Consider the following 13,365-nt stretch of genomic DNA (forward strand, 5'->3'; position numbering starts at 1 on the left):
CTGTGAGGGGCATTGATCTGCCCCCCCACACCACTTCCCTCCCCACTCCCCTTCCACCACACCAGACTTACCAGCTGGAGGCAGCTGTATCGGAAAGTGGATGGGTATCAGCTGATATGCCTCCTTAAATATCAGTTATCAGTATGCCCCCCCCCAAATCTTTATTGGTGCACCCCTAATATATATATATATATATAAAATCAGTTAAACACAATGTTTTATTGATATATTTACAATTGTATATATGTGACGTTTCATTTTAATAGTGGAAAAACACAGATTTTGGAGGTTTTTATCAGAGAATTTGTGATTTTTAAACAGAGAAAACCAGGATCCCTGGAAATCACTTTGTGAAGGCAGGTAAGATTTTTTTCCCCTATAGTTTTTAATTCATTTTAATGCATTATTGAAGATGCATGTTTCCATAAAAACTGCACAAAAGCAGGTTTAAATATGTATGTCATACGCGCTAGGTGACTTTAATCAAATGTCACTGTTTGATTCTTGTCAAAATTTTATTTTTGGCTTTTCCTTCAAGTTCTGTAGCTTCTCACTATAAGGAAGCAGTTTTTCTAAGAGCTGTCTTGATAAAACTTTTTCCTGAGGAAATAGCTGTCTTACAGTAACACTAAGGGTACCATATTTTCCCAATCCAAGATGATCCCCCCCAATAATTAGATTCTGTACATGGAAAAGGTATAAGCCTGTTATAGTTTTTCTGTGTATAGAATCTAATTAACTGGAGGGCCAGCTTAAATTCATACCCTCCCCCAACCACCGCACTGGGAAAAGCAGTGGTAGTGGGGTAGGTAGAAAGCAAGGCAGCTTGACCTCTGCACCTCATCCCCCTGCTCCCTTCCCCCCCAGCTCCCTCTTTGCTCTTATTCCAACAGGCTCTGGCCCCACTGTAGCCTGAGGCATGAAGTGCATGCTTCCTCCAGCCCCAGATGCAGCCCTAGCTGTGTGGCAGCTCTGGCCCTGGCCCCAACATCAGCCCCAGGTAAGCAGTGAAGGGTAGAGAGGCAGTGTGGGGGCAAGGGGGCCTGGGGCTGCAGATGTGGGACAGATGCTGCGTGGGGGACAGGCAGCAGCTGTGGCTTCAGCCCCAACCCCAGATCAGGGCCAGAACCGGAGCCACAGCAGCTGCCTGTACCCCGCTATACTCGAATCCAAGATAAGAGACTTTCCCCTCCCACACTGTTACATGGAGGGGTGCAGGGAAACCCCTGTCTTGGATTCAAGTAAATATGGTATATAGTTATAGCTTCTATCACTTGAAGCTGTCAAGTATTTCTCGTTATAGAGTCTCATTAAGCCTCCTTAAATTGAGGCTAATACCTATCATAGATGGAAAACAACATAAACTGTCTTTATCACCCTCCTCAGAATACTAGAATAAGTTTTACACCAGTTCAGCTTTGGGCTGCAGAAACACCCAGTCATACAGCAGGGCAGGTTCCAGAGCCTTGATTCCGATTTCACTTTACTTGCTATGAAACAACCACTGGAGACAAGTTTATGTGAAGTCAGTTTAACTGACTGCATATTCAGGTTCCAAGTCACCATGGGTCGTGATTTGGTCCCACCTCTTAATCTAAGCCACCCAGTCTAACACAGGTACTGCTGATGGAAGTTCCCCAAATCAGCATTCAACTAATCATCCAAGCAATCCAGAAATTTAAAGGGATTGAGGCCTATATGTCACTTAGGGGAAAGGAGAGAAACCCCAAACAGTAAGAATTTTTGAAGTAGTGGGGAATATAAAGAAAATTCTGGTTGTTTCAGAGCCTGAGTGAGAGGGCGTTTCATGACTTTGTTAACTATAAAAGATACAATACCTGAAAACAGAGTCCCTGAAAATAAACTTAGTAGCTACTAGTTACTTCCTTTTCCCAGTTCTCTTTATTAGTAATGTGGAAGTAGTAGTTTAAGAGTGATGTAACTGTGATGGTCCAGAAATTATGTGAGGGGCAAGGATGTTAGGATGATATGGTGTATTGCATAGTTTCTCAACCTGTGGTACGCGTACCCTTGGGGGTACGTGAGACACAGGCAGGAGGTACGTGGGTACCCCAACACTCTCTCTCTCCCACTTTCTCTCCAATGCTATGCTGGAGACAGAGAAACCTGCCTGAGCATGGGCAGTAGCCAGACAAAAGGTTCCCCAGCTTCCCAGGGTGCTTTCCTCCTCCTTCTCCCTGCACCTGATCCCACGAGCCCAGGAAAGGAGCCTCAAGGTGACTGGAAGGCAGCAACAGTGCATGCAGCCAGGACCCAGAGCTGTAAGTCCCATCCCTTAGGAGAAGCCCAGTAGCCAGCTTCCTAGACAGCCTTTCTTCCTGGACATGCCTAGCTCTGGGGCCTCCAGCAAACACAGCAGGCATCAGTGTTCCTCTAAGTTGCTCACGGACTGAAGCAGTGCACTCATGGACCACCACACCTTAGAGGGAATATTGACCACCACTATCACCACCACAATATAGGTATCATTCTTCATATGAATAGGGCTGTGCGAAATGCCTGTGTTTCATTTCAGTTTTGGATTCAGCGTTTCAGAGAGACAGTGTCTTGTTTCGGTGTTTTGGAGGGCTGTCCGAAACGCTGTGTTACACTTTGTTTCAGATTTGGCATTTCTGAGGGACAGTGATTAGTTTTGGTGTTTTGAATCACTGTCCCATTTCATTTTGGCCAAAATTGTTTCAGAGCTGTTTCGGAATTTCGACAGTGTTTCGGCCATAGGCTATGCTGGGCAATCACAAAACTGCCTATAACCTTGTCATTTCTTGCCTGATTTGGGTGTAACATGCAGGAGTGCTAGCTCCTTCTAAGGCCATGAAACCTGCCAAGTTTCAAGGAGATAAGTGCAGCAGTTTCTGGGAAACTACACAAACTGTTCAAAGGCTACTCAAACTGTTCAAAGCAAAACTTGAGGTGTGTGGGTGTGGAGGCAGAGCAGGATGAAAACTGCAGGGATGGTAGCCCCCACTGAGGCTATGAAGCCTGCCAGGTTTCAAGGAGATAGGTGCAGGGTGTTTGGGAAACTGCACCTCAAACTGTTGACAAGCAAAACTCATGACATAGATTCATAGATGTTACGGTTGGAAGGGACCTCAGTAGGTCATCAAGTCCAACCCTCTGCCCTGGGCAGGAAAGAGTCAGATGACCCCAGCTAGATGCTTGTCCAGTCTCCTCTTGAAGACCCCCAAGGTAAGGGAAAGCACCTTCTCCCTTGGAAGCCCATTCCAGATTCTGGCAACCCTTACTGTGAAAATGTTCTTTCTAATGTCCAACCTAAATCTGCTCTCTGTCAATTTGTGGCCATTGTTCCTAGTTACTCCAGGGGGTGCCCTAGTAAATAGAGCATCTCCTATTCCCTGCTGCCCTCCCAATGAATTTATAGGCAGCCACAAGATTGCCTCTCAGCTTTCTCTTGCGAAGGCTAAAGGGATCTAGGTCCCTCCGTCTCTCCTCGTAGGACCTTGCCTGCAGGCCTCTGACCATACAAGTGGCCCTCCTCTGAACCCTCTCAGGATTCTCTGCATCCCTCTTGAAGTGCAGCGCCCAAAACTGGATGCAGTGTTCCAACTGCGGCTTGACCAGTGCTGCATAGAGGGGAAGCATCACCTCGCTGGGCATGTTCATCATGCATCTGCTAATGCATGATAAAGTACAGTTAGCCTTGTTGATCACTTCATCACATTGACAGCTCGTGTTCATCTTGGAGTCAACTATGACTCCAAGATCCCTTTCTGCTGCTGTGCTGCTAAGAAGGTCATCCCCCAGCCTGTAAGTGTGTTCATAGATTCATAGACGTAGGGTCGGAAGGGACCTTGTAGATCTTCTAGTCTGACCCCCTGCCCTGCACAGGAGAGAAAGCTGGGCTCAAATGACCCCAGCAGGTAAATGTCAAGCCTCCGCTTAAAGACCCTCAAGGTAGGAGCCAGCACCACTTCCCTTGGAAGTTGGTTCCAGATCCTAGCCACCCTGACTGTGAAGTAGTGCCTTCTAATGTCTAGTCTAAACCTACCCTCTAACAACTTATGGCCGTTATTCCTTGTTACTCCGGGAGGCACTCAGGGGAACAAGGTCTCTCCCAATCCCCGCTGGTCTCCCCTAGTAAGTTTATAGATGGCCACCAGGTCCCCCCCTCAGCCTTCTCTTGCGAAGGCTGAACAGGTTAAGGTCCCGTAACCTCTCCTTGTAGGGTCTGCCCTGCTGTCCCTAGATCATGCGGGTGGCCCTTCTTTGGACCCTCTCAATGCTGTCCACATCCCTCCTGAAGTGTGGTGCCCAGAACTGGACGCAGTACTTCAGTTGCAGCCTAACCAGTGTCACATAGAGGGGGAGGATCACTTCCTTGGCCCTGCTTGTGATGCATCTGTGGATGCACGACAAGGTACAGTGTCCTCGCATTGTCGGCCCATGTTCATCTTGGAGTCAATAATGGCTCCAAGATCTCTTTCTGCCACCGTGCTTTCGAGAAGGGAGTTCCCCAGCCTACAGGTATGCTGCTGGTTCCTATGCCTAAGTGCAGCAACCTGCACTTGTCAGTATTGAATCCCATCCTATTTTCATTTGCCCACCCCTGTAACCTGTTCAGGTCCTGCTGTAATCTGTCCTTCCCTTCTAGAGTGCCCACCTCACCCCAAATCTTGGTGTCATCTGTGAATTTAAACAGGGTGCTTTTCACCCCATCATCCAAATCGCTAATAAAGAAATTGAACAGTGCAGGCCCAAGGACTGTTGATGGTTCTTTTTGCCCAGGTGCAGTACTTTGCACTTGTCTTTGTTGAACTGCATCCTATTTAATTCTTCCCATTTTTCCAACCTGACCAGATCCACCTGAATCTGTTCCCTACCCTCTAGTATGTTAACTTTGCCCCATAATTTGGTATCATCTGCGAACTTGGACAGGGTGCTCTCCAACCCCTCATCCAAGTCACTGATGAAGACAATGACTAGTACTGGTAGATCCCACAAATGTGATCCTTAAGGATTTTTTCCAGAGTTTTCCCAAGGATAGAGGTGAGACTAACTGACCTATAGTTTCCCGGTTCCTCCCTCCTCCCTTTCTTGAAAATAGGGACATTGGCCCTTTTCCAGTCCTCTGAGACCTGACTGGAGCACCATGAGTGCTCGAATAGCTGTGCCAGCAGCTCTGCTATGACACTGGCCAATTTCTGCAGCACCCTTAGATAAAGTTCATCCAAGCCCGCTGATTTGAACACATCCAGGACCCTCCAGGTGCCCCGTCACTAAGTCTGTGCTAACAGTTGGTGGGCTGGTGTCCCTCCTGTGTCTATCTATGATCCAACTGGGAGATTTGTCTTGGTCTGTGTCTAGGAAGACAGATGCAAAGAACTCACTGAAGATCTCAGCTTTGCCCCCTGCCTCTGTCACCAATTGTCCTAATTTGTCCTGTAGGGGTCCTATGCTACCCTGCGCCTTCCTTTTGCTCCCAGTCATTGTCTCATAGAATCATAGAAGTAGGGTCGGAAGGGACCTTGTAGATCTTCAAGTCTGACCCCCTGCCTGGGCAGGAGGGAAACTGGGCTCAAGTGACCCCAGCCAGGTAGGCATCGAGCCGTTTCTTAAAGACCTCCAGGGTAGGAGCCAGCACCACTTCCCTTGGACTGTATTGCATTGCATGAACCAGTATGACCATATTTAAGCTTAGAACTTTATTACACAGTAATTTTAGGCTGCTCCTGGAGCTCTTAACCCCTGGAGTGTTCAAGCATTAACACCTAAAACTAGTTTTAAGCACTTGTTATGTGTCTCAAAGTTATACCACTCCAGGGTAGGATTTTCTCCGATCAGTGCTACCCAGCTCATGTTACAGGTATAGCAACTGTAGGCCGCACCTTAGTGTAAACATCTCACGCACCACCCCCAGCCCTGCTGACCCAGATCAGGCCTCCACTTGCCCACCCAGCACCCTAGATCCCATCCCTCCTCCCCCACTTACTTGTCGCTGCTTGTGCTGTTTCTGTCCCAGGGGAGCAGGTGGCTAGGCAGGCAGTTTAACCCTTCTGTGCCTGCTCCCCTGGAACAAATAGCCTAGCCAGGCCCTCACAAGTAAGTAATGCCCTGGGGGCATGTGAAGGCAGGAGGGAACCCCAAGGGGCAGGAGCGGAGCATGGAACTTGGGGAACCCAGGGCAAGGGGAGGATGGAGTGCGGACAGGCGATCTTACTTTTCAGTCCTCCAGACCTCTGCTGGCCTGAAGTGCGACTGCTCCAAACTTGAGCTACCACTAACACAAATGAACATTTGTGCAGCTCACAGCACAAGGTGTAACAAGGCTCTGAAATAGCTCACTAATGGGCTCTGCTTCCAGAACAGCTGCACCCCCTCGGGGCCACACTATGCCCATTCTTCTACTCCAGCTTCCCCAACCTGGCCTCACTCTCACCTGACACACCTTGATGTCAAAGTTAAAATATTTGGGAAGCTGCCTTCAGAGAATCGGAGTCCAGCTTTCAGTGCCTTGAACAGCCTGGCTCATTATTAGGCTGCCTAACCTGAGGGGGAATCCCACACTCTTGTCCTCCCATCCTCATGCCCTAACCTGAGGGGGTCCTTTGTCACTCTCGCATGTCCAGCCACCATTTGGGCCCCAACCCTTCCAGGCCCTTTCCCTCATCCCTCCAGCTGCTCTTTGGAGCTTCAACTCCTTCAGACTCTTTTCTGGGTATTAGTCCCCATTTCAAAGCTCCAGGCCACAGCCTGGGATGGATCTACCCCTCTGCTCTGTAGCCAGAGCAGTGAGGGCTGGCTGACAAGGCCGTAGGGGTGGGAAACCCAGCTGGGACCACAGCTGGGTCTGCCTGGGGGGGGGCCCTGCCAGACTTGTCCCCACTGGACTGGAGAGGGTAGGGGTGTGGACTGGCAGGCTCAGGTGGAGGGGAGGGAGTGGGGTTTAAACCCCATCTCCCACAGGCATGGGACCTCAACCAGGGTCTCCTTGGCAGGGGCAAGGCAGCCCCTGCCAGGCTATTTCTTGCTTGCTGCTGGAGCAGAGGGGCCAGGGGCTAGGCAAGGGGTGGGGGGGCAAAAAGCCTGAGATGGACTCCCCCACCCAGGCAAACCCTGGCTGGGGTCCGGGGCCAGGAAGGGAGTTAAAAACTCCTTCCCTGGCTCAGTGTGCTGGCCCCAGGCTGAGGTGTGGCCCCGCCCCATGCGCTCCTCTCATGTTGGGGGGATGGGCGGAAGGCAGCAGTAGCTTGAGAGGGACTGCCAAGGAAGGTAAGTGGATAATATTATTCACAATTTTACAGTTGGAAAAACTTAGGTATGGAGAGCTGAAGTTACTGGCTCAAAGTCAATTCTGTGGCAAAATCAGAAATAGAACCCAGTGGCCACGTCTACGTGAGTGGAGAACCGCACAGTTGTTATTGTGCAGTCATTTAGTACTTGCTTGGCCAAGTACTAAGTGACTTCACCATAACCAGCATTACTGCACAGTACTGTCCCCACATGGGTGGTTTTTTTAAGCTATTGCACAGTAGCTCATTACTACTGCACAGTACCATCGCTGTCACAATTTGTTCCCACCAATGCTATGGTGCAGTAGCTCATAGCATCTCATGCAGACACGCCTAGTTTTCCTGATTCTCAATCTTGTGCTTTAACCATAATTGTTCTCAAATAGGCTTGCTAACAACTGCTTCACGCAAACAGCCATCACCTACAAGGAAGTGTCCAAGGACTGTCCTGATCAAACTAGAGAATCATTAGGAAATAAAGTAAAACACAGAAGACCATTGGTGTGACCAAGTTTTAACATCTTATGTAACAGACTACAAATATGAGATGGCATAAAAAATAGGGATACAAGAGTTACCATGGAAACCATAAGCGGTCCACAATAGGACTTGAACACCCAACAAGGAAATACCACAGAAGAGGCAGTGCACACTGTGCAGGCTGACTCCCGATCCCGCCTGGATCGCCATGTACAAGCTCTCTCTCAATCCCATTTGGGTCGCCATGTGCGAGCCCGGGCGAGCCGGGGACCCGTTTTTGTGTGTACACAGGCTGTGGCCGGTAGCCCGGGTACACGGGGTTGGAAAATACCGCGGTGCGGTATGGCACGCTCGAGGTAGAATCAGTCACAGAGGCAGAATGGTTGATTGAAAAGATTATTTACTTACACCCAAGGTGGTCGTGGTGTAGGCTGGTCAGCTTTCCAGGCTCAGCTCCGCTTCAGTTCTCGGTGAAGGACTCTAATAAACTCGGTTCCTTGACCCCGGAGTGAATCAGGCTCCGCGGGGTTCAAGAATTCGTTCCCATGGAGCAGCTGTATCTCCGTGAGTGTTACTCGGTTCCCAGGTCCCCTGGAGCTGTTAAACTCCGTGGGCTCGACAATTGGGTCCTTAGGATAGGGATACGTCTGGGCTGCGATCGGCGACGGGGAGAGGCTAGAGGTTAGTTGCCTCGGAGTCGTTAAGGCTCTGAGGGGACGGTAAATAAGTCCCGCAGAGTTGTTGAAGCTCCGTGGGTTCGACAAATTAAACCTCTGTTGCCCTCTTAAGAAAAAAGCTGGGTTCGTATGGATCAGCAGCGCTTAGAGATCTTCACGCTCCTTTCCCAAACTCCACGTGCTTTCTCTCTCTCCGATTTGGGCGGAAACCACCCAAGCCTTTTGTACGGCTAGCAAGCCAATAGCTAGCCGCCACGTGTGCTTACATTAAGACTGGCCAATAATGTGGCGTGAATCCTAATACAAATGGCAGTGACTCCTTGCATCACGCATTGCTATAATGCAAAAGAAATGCACTATGCAAAGAAAGCTACAAAACTGGCGGGAAAAGCTCCTGCACGCGGGTTCTCTGTTGCAGCAGAACACTCCACCATGCAAAAGAGCTGCAATTTGGCGGGAACATGATTTAGCGATGCCGAAGCGCACACAAATAAAAAAACCCCACAACTTTGGGTTGTGACACACACCACTGCCATTACCAAAGCACAGTATCAGATTTTCTGCCACTGCTGTGGATATTCTCTGCTTTGATTTAATGCATGCTACTGTAGACTTCCTGTAACCTTCGCTAGCCTGTGGTGAGTGAACTGCTTTTCCATCAGGCTTTTATTTGCTAGGTGCACAGTGCCCTGATTTACACATTTGCCCCTTCAGGATCTCTCTTTCCAGCATCCATGTTCCAAGGAAGACTGTTTTTCATAATATATCTTTAGCTTTCAAAACTTTTACAGACAACTTTCAAAATGCTCACCATATTCTTAGGCCAAAAACTGCGGTCATTTATGATCCTACTGTATTCAGTGATATTGCATGCCTGCATTTAGATTCAGGGTTGTACCTTACTCTTGAGAAACAATGGTTTACAAGATGTATTATATATCTATTATAAGATTAGTGCTGTGGCTTATTTGTAGTGAATAATTTTATAAAGGTTGGTTTTTCCTCTTTATGAATTATTTGTGAGCAGGTTTTGGTTTTCTACAGATCTTACCTAGAATTATTTACTGCTGAAGTCTATGAGTAATTAATCGGTAGCAAATTAGTGGCTTGTTGCCAGGTCTTGTATTAAAAATTCAAGCTCCGTTGGTTAATTTTGCCTGGGCACGTAAATTACCCGTATATGGTTTAATATGCCTGAGCTGGTTAAGTATGTGTCCCAGAAGTAGTTTTCTAGTTTGAGTATGTTAACAATTTTCCATGGATTTTTTTTTATCTATGCTAGAAAATCCACAATCCTGTATTAATGAGTATCAATCAACAGAATAACTGTGATTTTTTTTTAAATGCTTTATACACACAAGGGCAAAACTCTTCTCTGTTCTGCTGACTTCAGTGGAGTCTCTTTGGATGTACAGTGGTCTAATTTGAGAGCAGAATGTGTTGATAGGGACCTGATTTGCTGCTGTTGTACAACTTCATAGCCTTACTAGGGAACAAACTGGCACAAGATAATCCAGGGGTGGGCAAAATATGGCCCACAGGCCAGCTTCAGCCCACCAACAGATTTGATCCAACTTGCGGGTGGACGGCTACCAACTCACTGAACCTGGCCCAAGGGTGGCTGGTAGCTCTGGCCACTGTGTGGTGCCAGGTCAGTGGGAGGGTAGGACCGCTTCCATCCAGCAGCATCAGCCTTTGACGCAATGGCATTAACAGCAGACCCAGATAGGGACTTCCATTGCAGCAGGTGGGTAGCGGCATCAGCTGTGGGTGCAGCCAGCAGGTTCTAGAGCCCTGACATGGAAACTACCAGTGGGGTCCACAGCTGACACCACTGCCCACTGAAGCTCTCACCCAGAGCCCTGACCCAGAACCTGCTGGCAATGTCAGCTGTGGACCCAGGAAGGAGTTTCTGCCACGCCGGGTGGGCATCAGTGTCAGCTGTGACAACGCTGACAGGTTCCACATTGGGCTTCCAGAACCTGCTGGCTGTGCCCACAGCTGACACCACCACCCACTTGCCAAGGCAGAAGTCCCTATCTGGGTCCATAGCTGTGTTTTGGAGCTCAGGGCAAACTATACCTCTGGCTGGGGAGAAGAGAAGAAAAGAGAAGAGGGAGAGGGAGAAGGGGAGAGATGGATATGGCCTTCGGCCCTCCAGCTGAAATAACTGCCCACCCCTGAGATAATCCCAACCAGATCTGTGCCATTACCACATAAGCCTGTGGTACAGGGAACATCAGGGTTCAAATATGTGGGAGCTTGGGGGGGCTGAGCCCCCCCATAAGAGATGAGAGCCCCCCTGTAAGGTTTGACAATCATAACCTGAGGGGGGGGAGGTCAGAATTCTAAGGGATTTTATTAGGGCATTGTGATGGTCAGCCCAATTTTGTTTTGCAGACCCCCACAGCAGTCAAAGTGTAATTCAAACCTTGGGGAACATTTTAGAGCAGATCAGAAGTGGTTAAAGATTAGGCTGAAAAGAGGGAAGCAGAAGTGGGCAGAACTCAGGTTGCCCCACACCCTGGCTGTTACCCAACTATCAGAACCCAGGGCTCATTTTAGCCTGTACCAGATGCTTAACTGGCCTCCAGCAAGCCTAGGATAAGTCCACCTCTACTCCCTTTCCGTAATAGCCCTAGGATGTCTTGTCTAGTATTATGAGTCCATGCTGGAAATATTAGCAGGTGAGTGAAATTTTTAGTGTGTGTTGCACGTTTTAGTAAACCATCAATTTAATCTTTTTTTTTTTGGCCATTTGATTCCTGATTCAAAATCTTTGTGCACAATGTTAAAAATACGTTAAGGAAGTAACTTCCTTCTACTCTCCTAATTTCTTTTTTGCATGCTCACTTCTTTTATTAATACTCCTTGCTAGCTAAGGAACAAGTGAAGGAACACTGCTAAATGGTAAAACACTGAATTGGAAATAGCTCCCTCTTCAGCACTATTTTTATCTCTCCAAATAATATTAGCAGGGCTTATTGTTGCTTGTTATGATTCACATGTGAAAAGTGTGTGGCCCATTACGGAGGCATTGGCTGTAAAGAGGAAGTTAGTCACACAACAATTGAGGAAACTGAGGCACAGAAGTGTGGCGGAACTGGGAGTAATGCATGCTAAAGGAATAAAAGATGCGGTAGCTCAGTTAAAATGGTGAGATAAATGGATCGACAAGGAATAGTATAACATAAGGGGTACCGTTTTGGAGGTTGTGGTTGTCAGTAGTCCCTTGATTTGAGGATGATCTCCACTATGGCTCGTTGAGGGGCCTTAAGGTAACTTATGCGTCTGATCCTTGAGCCATGGACCCGCCTGCAGAAGTTGCAGGTCTTTCTGCAGGGGAGAGTTTATGATGTAGGCTATTTCTTTCCTTTTCCTTCCTCTGTTCTCGCTTTTCTGCTTTGAGGGCAAGATGCTTTACCTGGAAACACACTGCCACTTGCCTGAGGTTGTGATACGATTGGAGTTGGTTGGCAGCCAGCTTCTTCCAGCTCTTTTTCTTTTTCTTGAGGTATTCCTTCAGTGTGTCCTTGTAGTGTGGGAGGTAGCTTCACAGTGGTGTACAAGGTGTGTCATGGCAGCAGTTAATTTGCTGTTCGGGTAGGATGGGTGGCACAGAAGGCCAATGAAGCTTCAAAAAGCACCAAAAATCTGTGGGTGTAGCAAGAGAGTTTCGATTCAGTTCATAAAAGTTAAAGTTGACATTATTGACCCCATGCAGTAAGTGTTGCCATCTGAAGTTCCAGAAGAAGTTGACCTTTTGAACTGCTGCCTGAGTTATTAGAGTTGGGCCTGCGCAGTTGAGAGAGTGCTTGGCAGGAATGTGAAGTGTATGTTCTGGGGTATAGATGGGAGATTGCTGTGATTGACAGGTGAATGTATATAGTGCAAAAGTGAATTGATGAAATGGTTGGATACTGCTTGGTGTGGTAAAGAAATAAGAAAGATATGACCAAACACCAACGTGAGAGCAAGCCATGCTCATAGCATGGGGAGGAGGAGTGATGGGCGCGGTTAGCAGCGTTCCCGCTCGTGCTGATTGGCAGGGGGCGGGCAGATGCTGCCCGGTTAAAAGGGGAGCGTGCCAAAACAACGGGGGGGACCCGCGTAATATCGGAGAGGACTGATCACCCTCACCGGAGGTCCTGCATCCGCGAAAACCTGGACGACCCCATCACGATTTGGTATACCATCCGAGTATGCTCAAGAGCTCCCAAGGAATCGGCGAACTAGATTCCTGACACAGCTGTACGAGATTGTTGCCTGAATAGTGAGTAAAGCGATTTTCTTATCTCACTGCCTCCCCGGTGTGTTTCTGTCGACGGAGGGAGAGACAGAAGAAGGAGGAAAGGCCCGAACCCTTTTGTCCCCAACCTACTCGAATAGATTGGGCTCAACCACCCATAGTTAGGTTGCACATGGCAACGAGGATGGGATCCTCGGGGAAAAGGGGAAACGAAGGAGATGATGACAAGTTAATTAGGCATTGCCCGTGGGGAAACCATCACCGGCCCCCAACCACGAATGCCGACGATTTATGGGCTCATGTGGTGTATCATCAAGCTGGGCAGGACGGGAAGATGGGAGGCTATGTTTCCATCCGCCCGACTGAAGATAGCGAGGAGCCGCCTAAAGAATGTGTTGTGTCGGGCCTCAGTCCCGCGGCCCTAGGATGTCTCCTTTCCAGCCCCTCAGTTCTTTATCATCCACCCGATAAAAAGCCCGAGGCGTTACTTAGCCGTGTCAGGCTCGCAGGCACGGATGACTGTACTCCCGCAAAAGAGTATGCCAAGTGTATACAGTACCTAAAGGAAGGGAGCGGCTGCAAAACCCCTCCCAATAAATTCAGCTGCCCCGATCTCGATCTCGGGGGCACCGAGAATGAAATCCTAACGGCACTCCGTGAGAGTCTTGAAGCCGATGGACGGGATGACGCG

At 48.5% G+C, this 13,365-nt stretch overlaps 1 protein-coding gene across 3 annotated transcripts in view; it reads right to left on the bottom strand.

Annotated features, from left to right (window-relative positions):
• Positions 1–13,365, bottom strand: part of ACSBG1 (acyl-CoA synthetase bubblegum family member 1) — a 115,249-nt gene that overhangs the window by 95,183 nt on the left and 6,701 nt on the right. For 2 of the 3 annotated variants that reach the window (XM_025208391.1, XM_025208389.1), the window contains exon 1: positions 11,627–11,751. The exons of the other annotated variant lie outside the window; for it this stretch is intronic. The gene's annotated coding sequence lies outside the window, so the exon portion shown is untranslated. Of the gene's footprint in view, positions 1–11,626; positions 11,752–13,365 lie in introns of those variants that run through there. 3 annotated transcript variants of the gene reach the window in all.

This window comes from Alligator sinensis, unplaced genomic scaffold, assembly GCF_000455745.1.
Source record: "Alligator sinensis unplaced genomic scaffold, ASM45574v1 scaffold954_1, whole genome shotgun sequence".
Taxonomy (NCBI): Eukaryota; Metazoa; Chordata; order Crocodylia; family Alligatoridae; genus Alligator; species Alligator sinensis.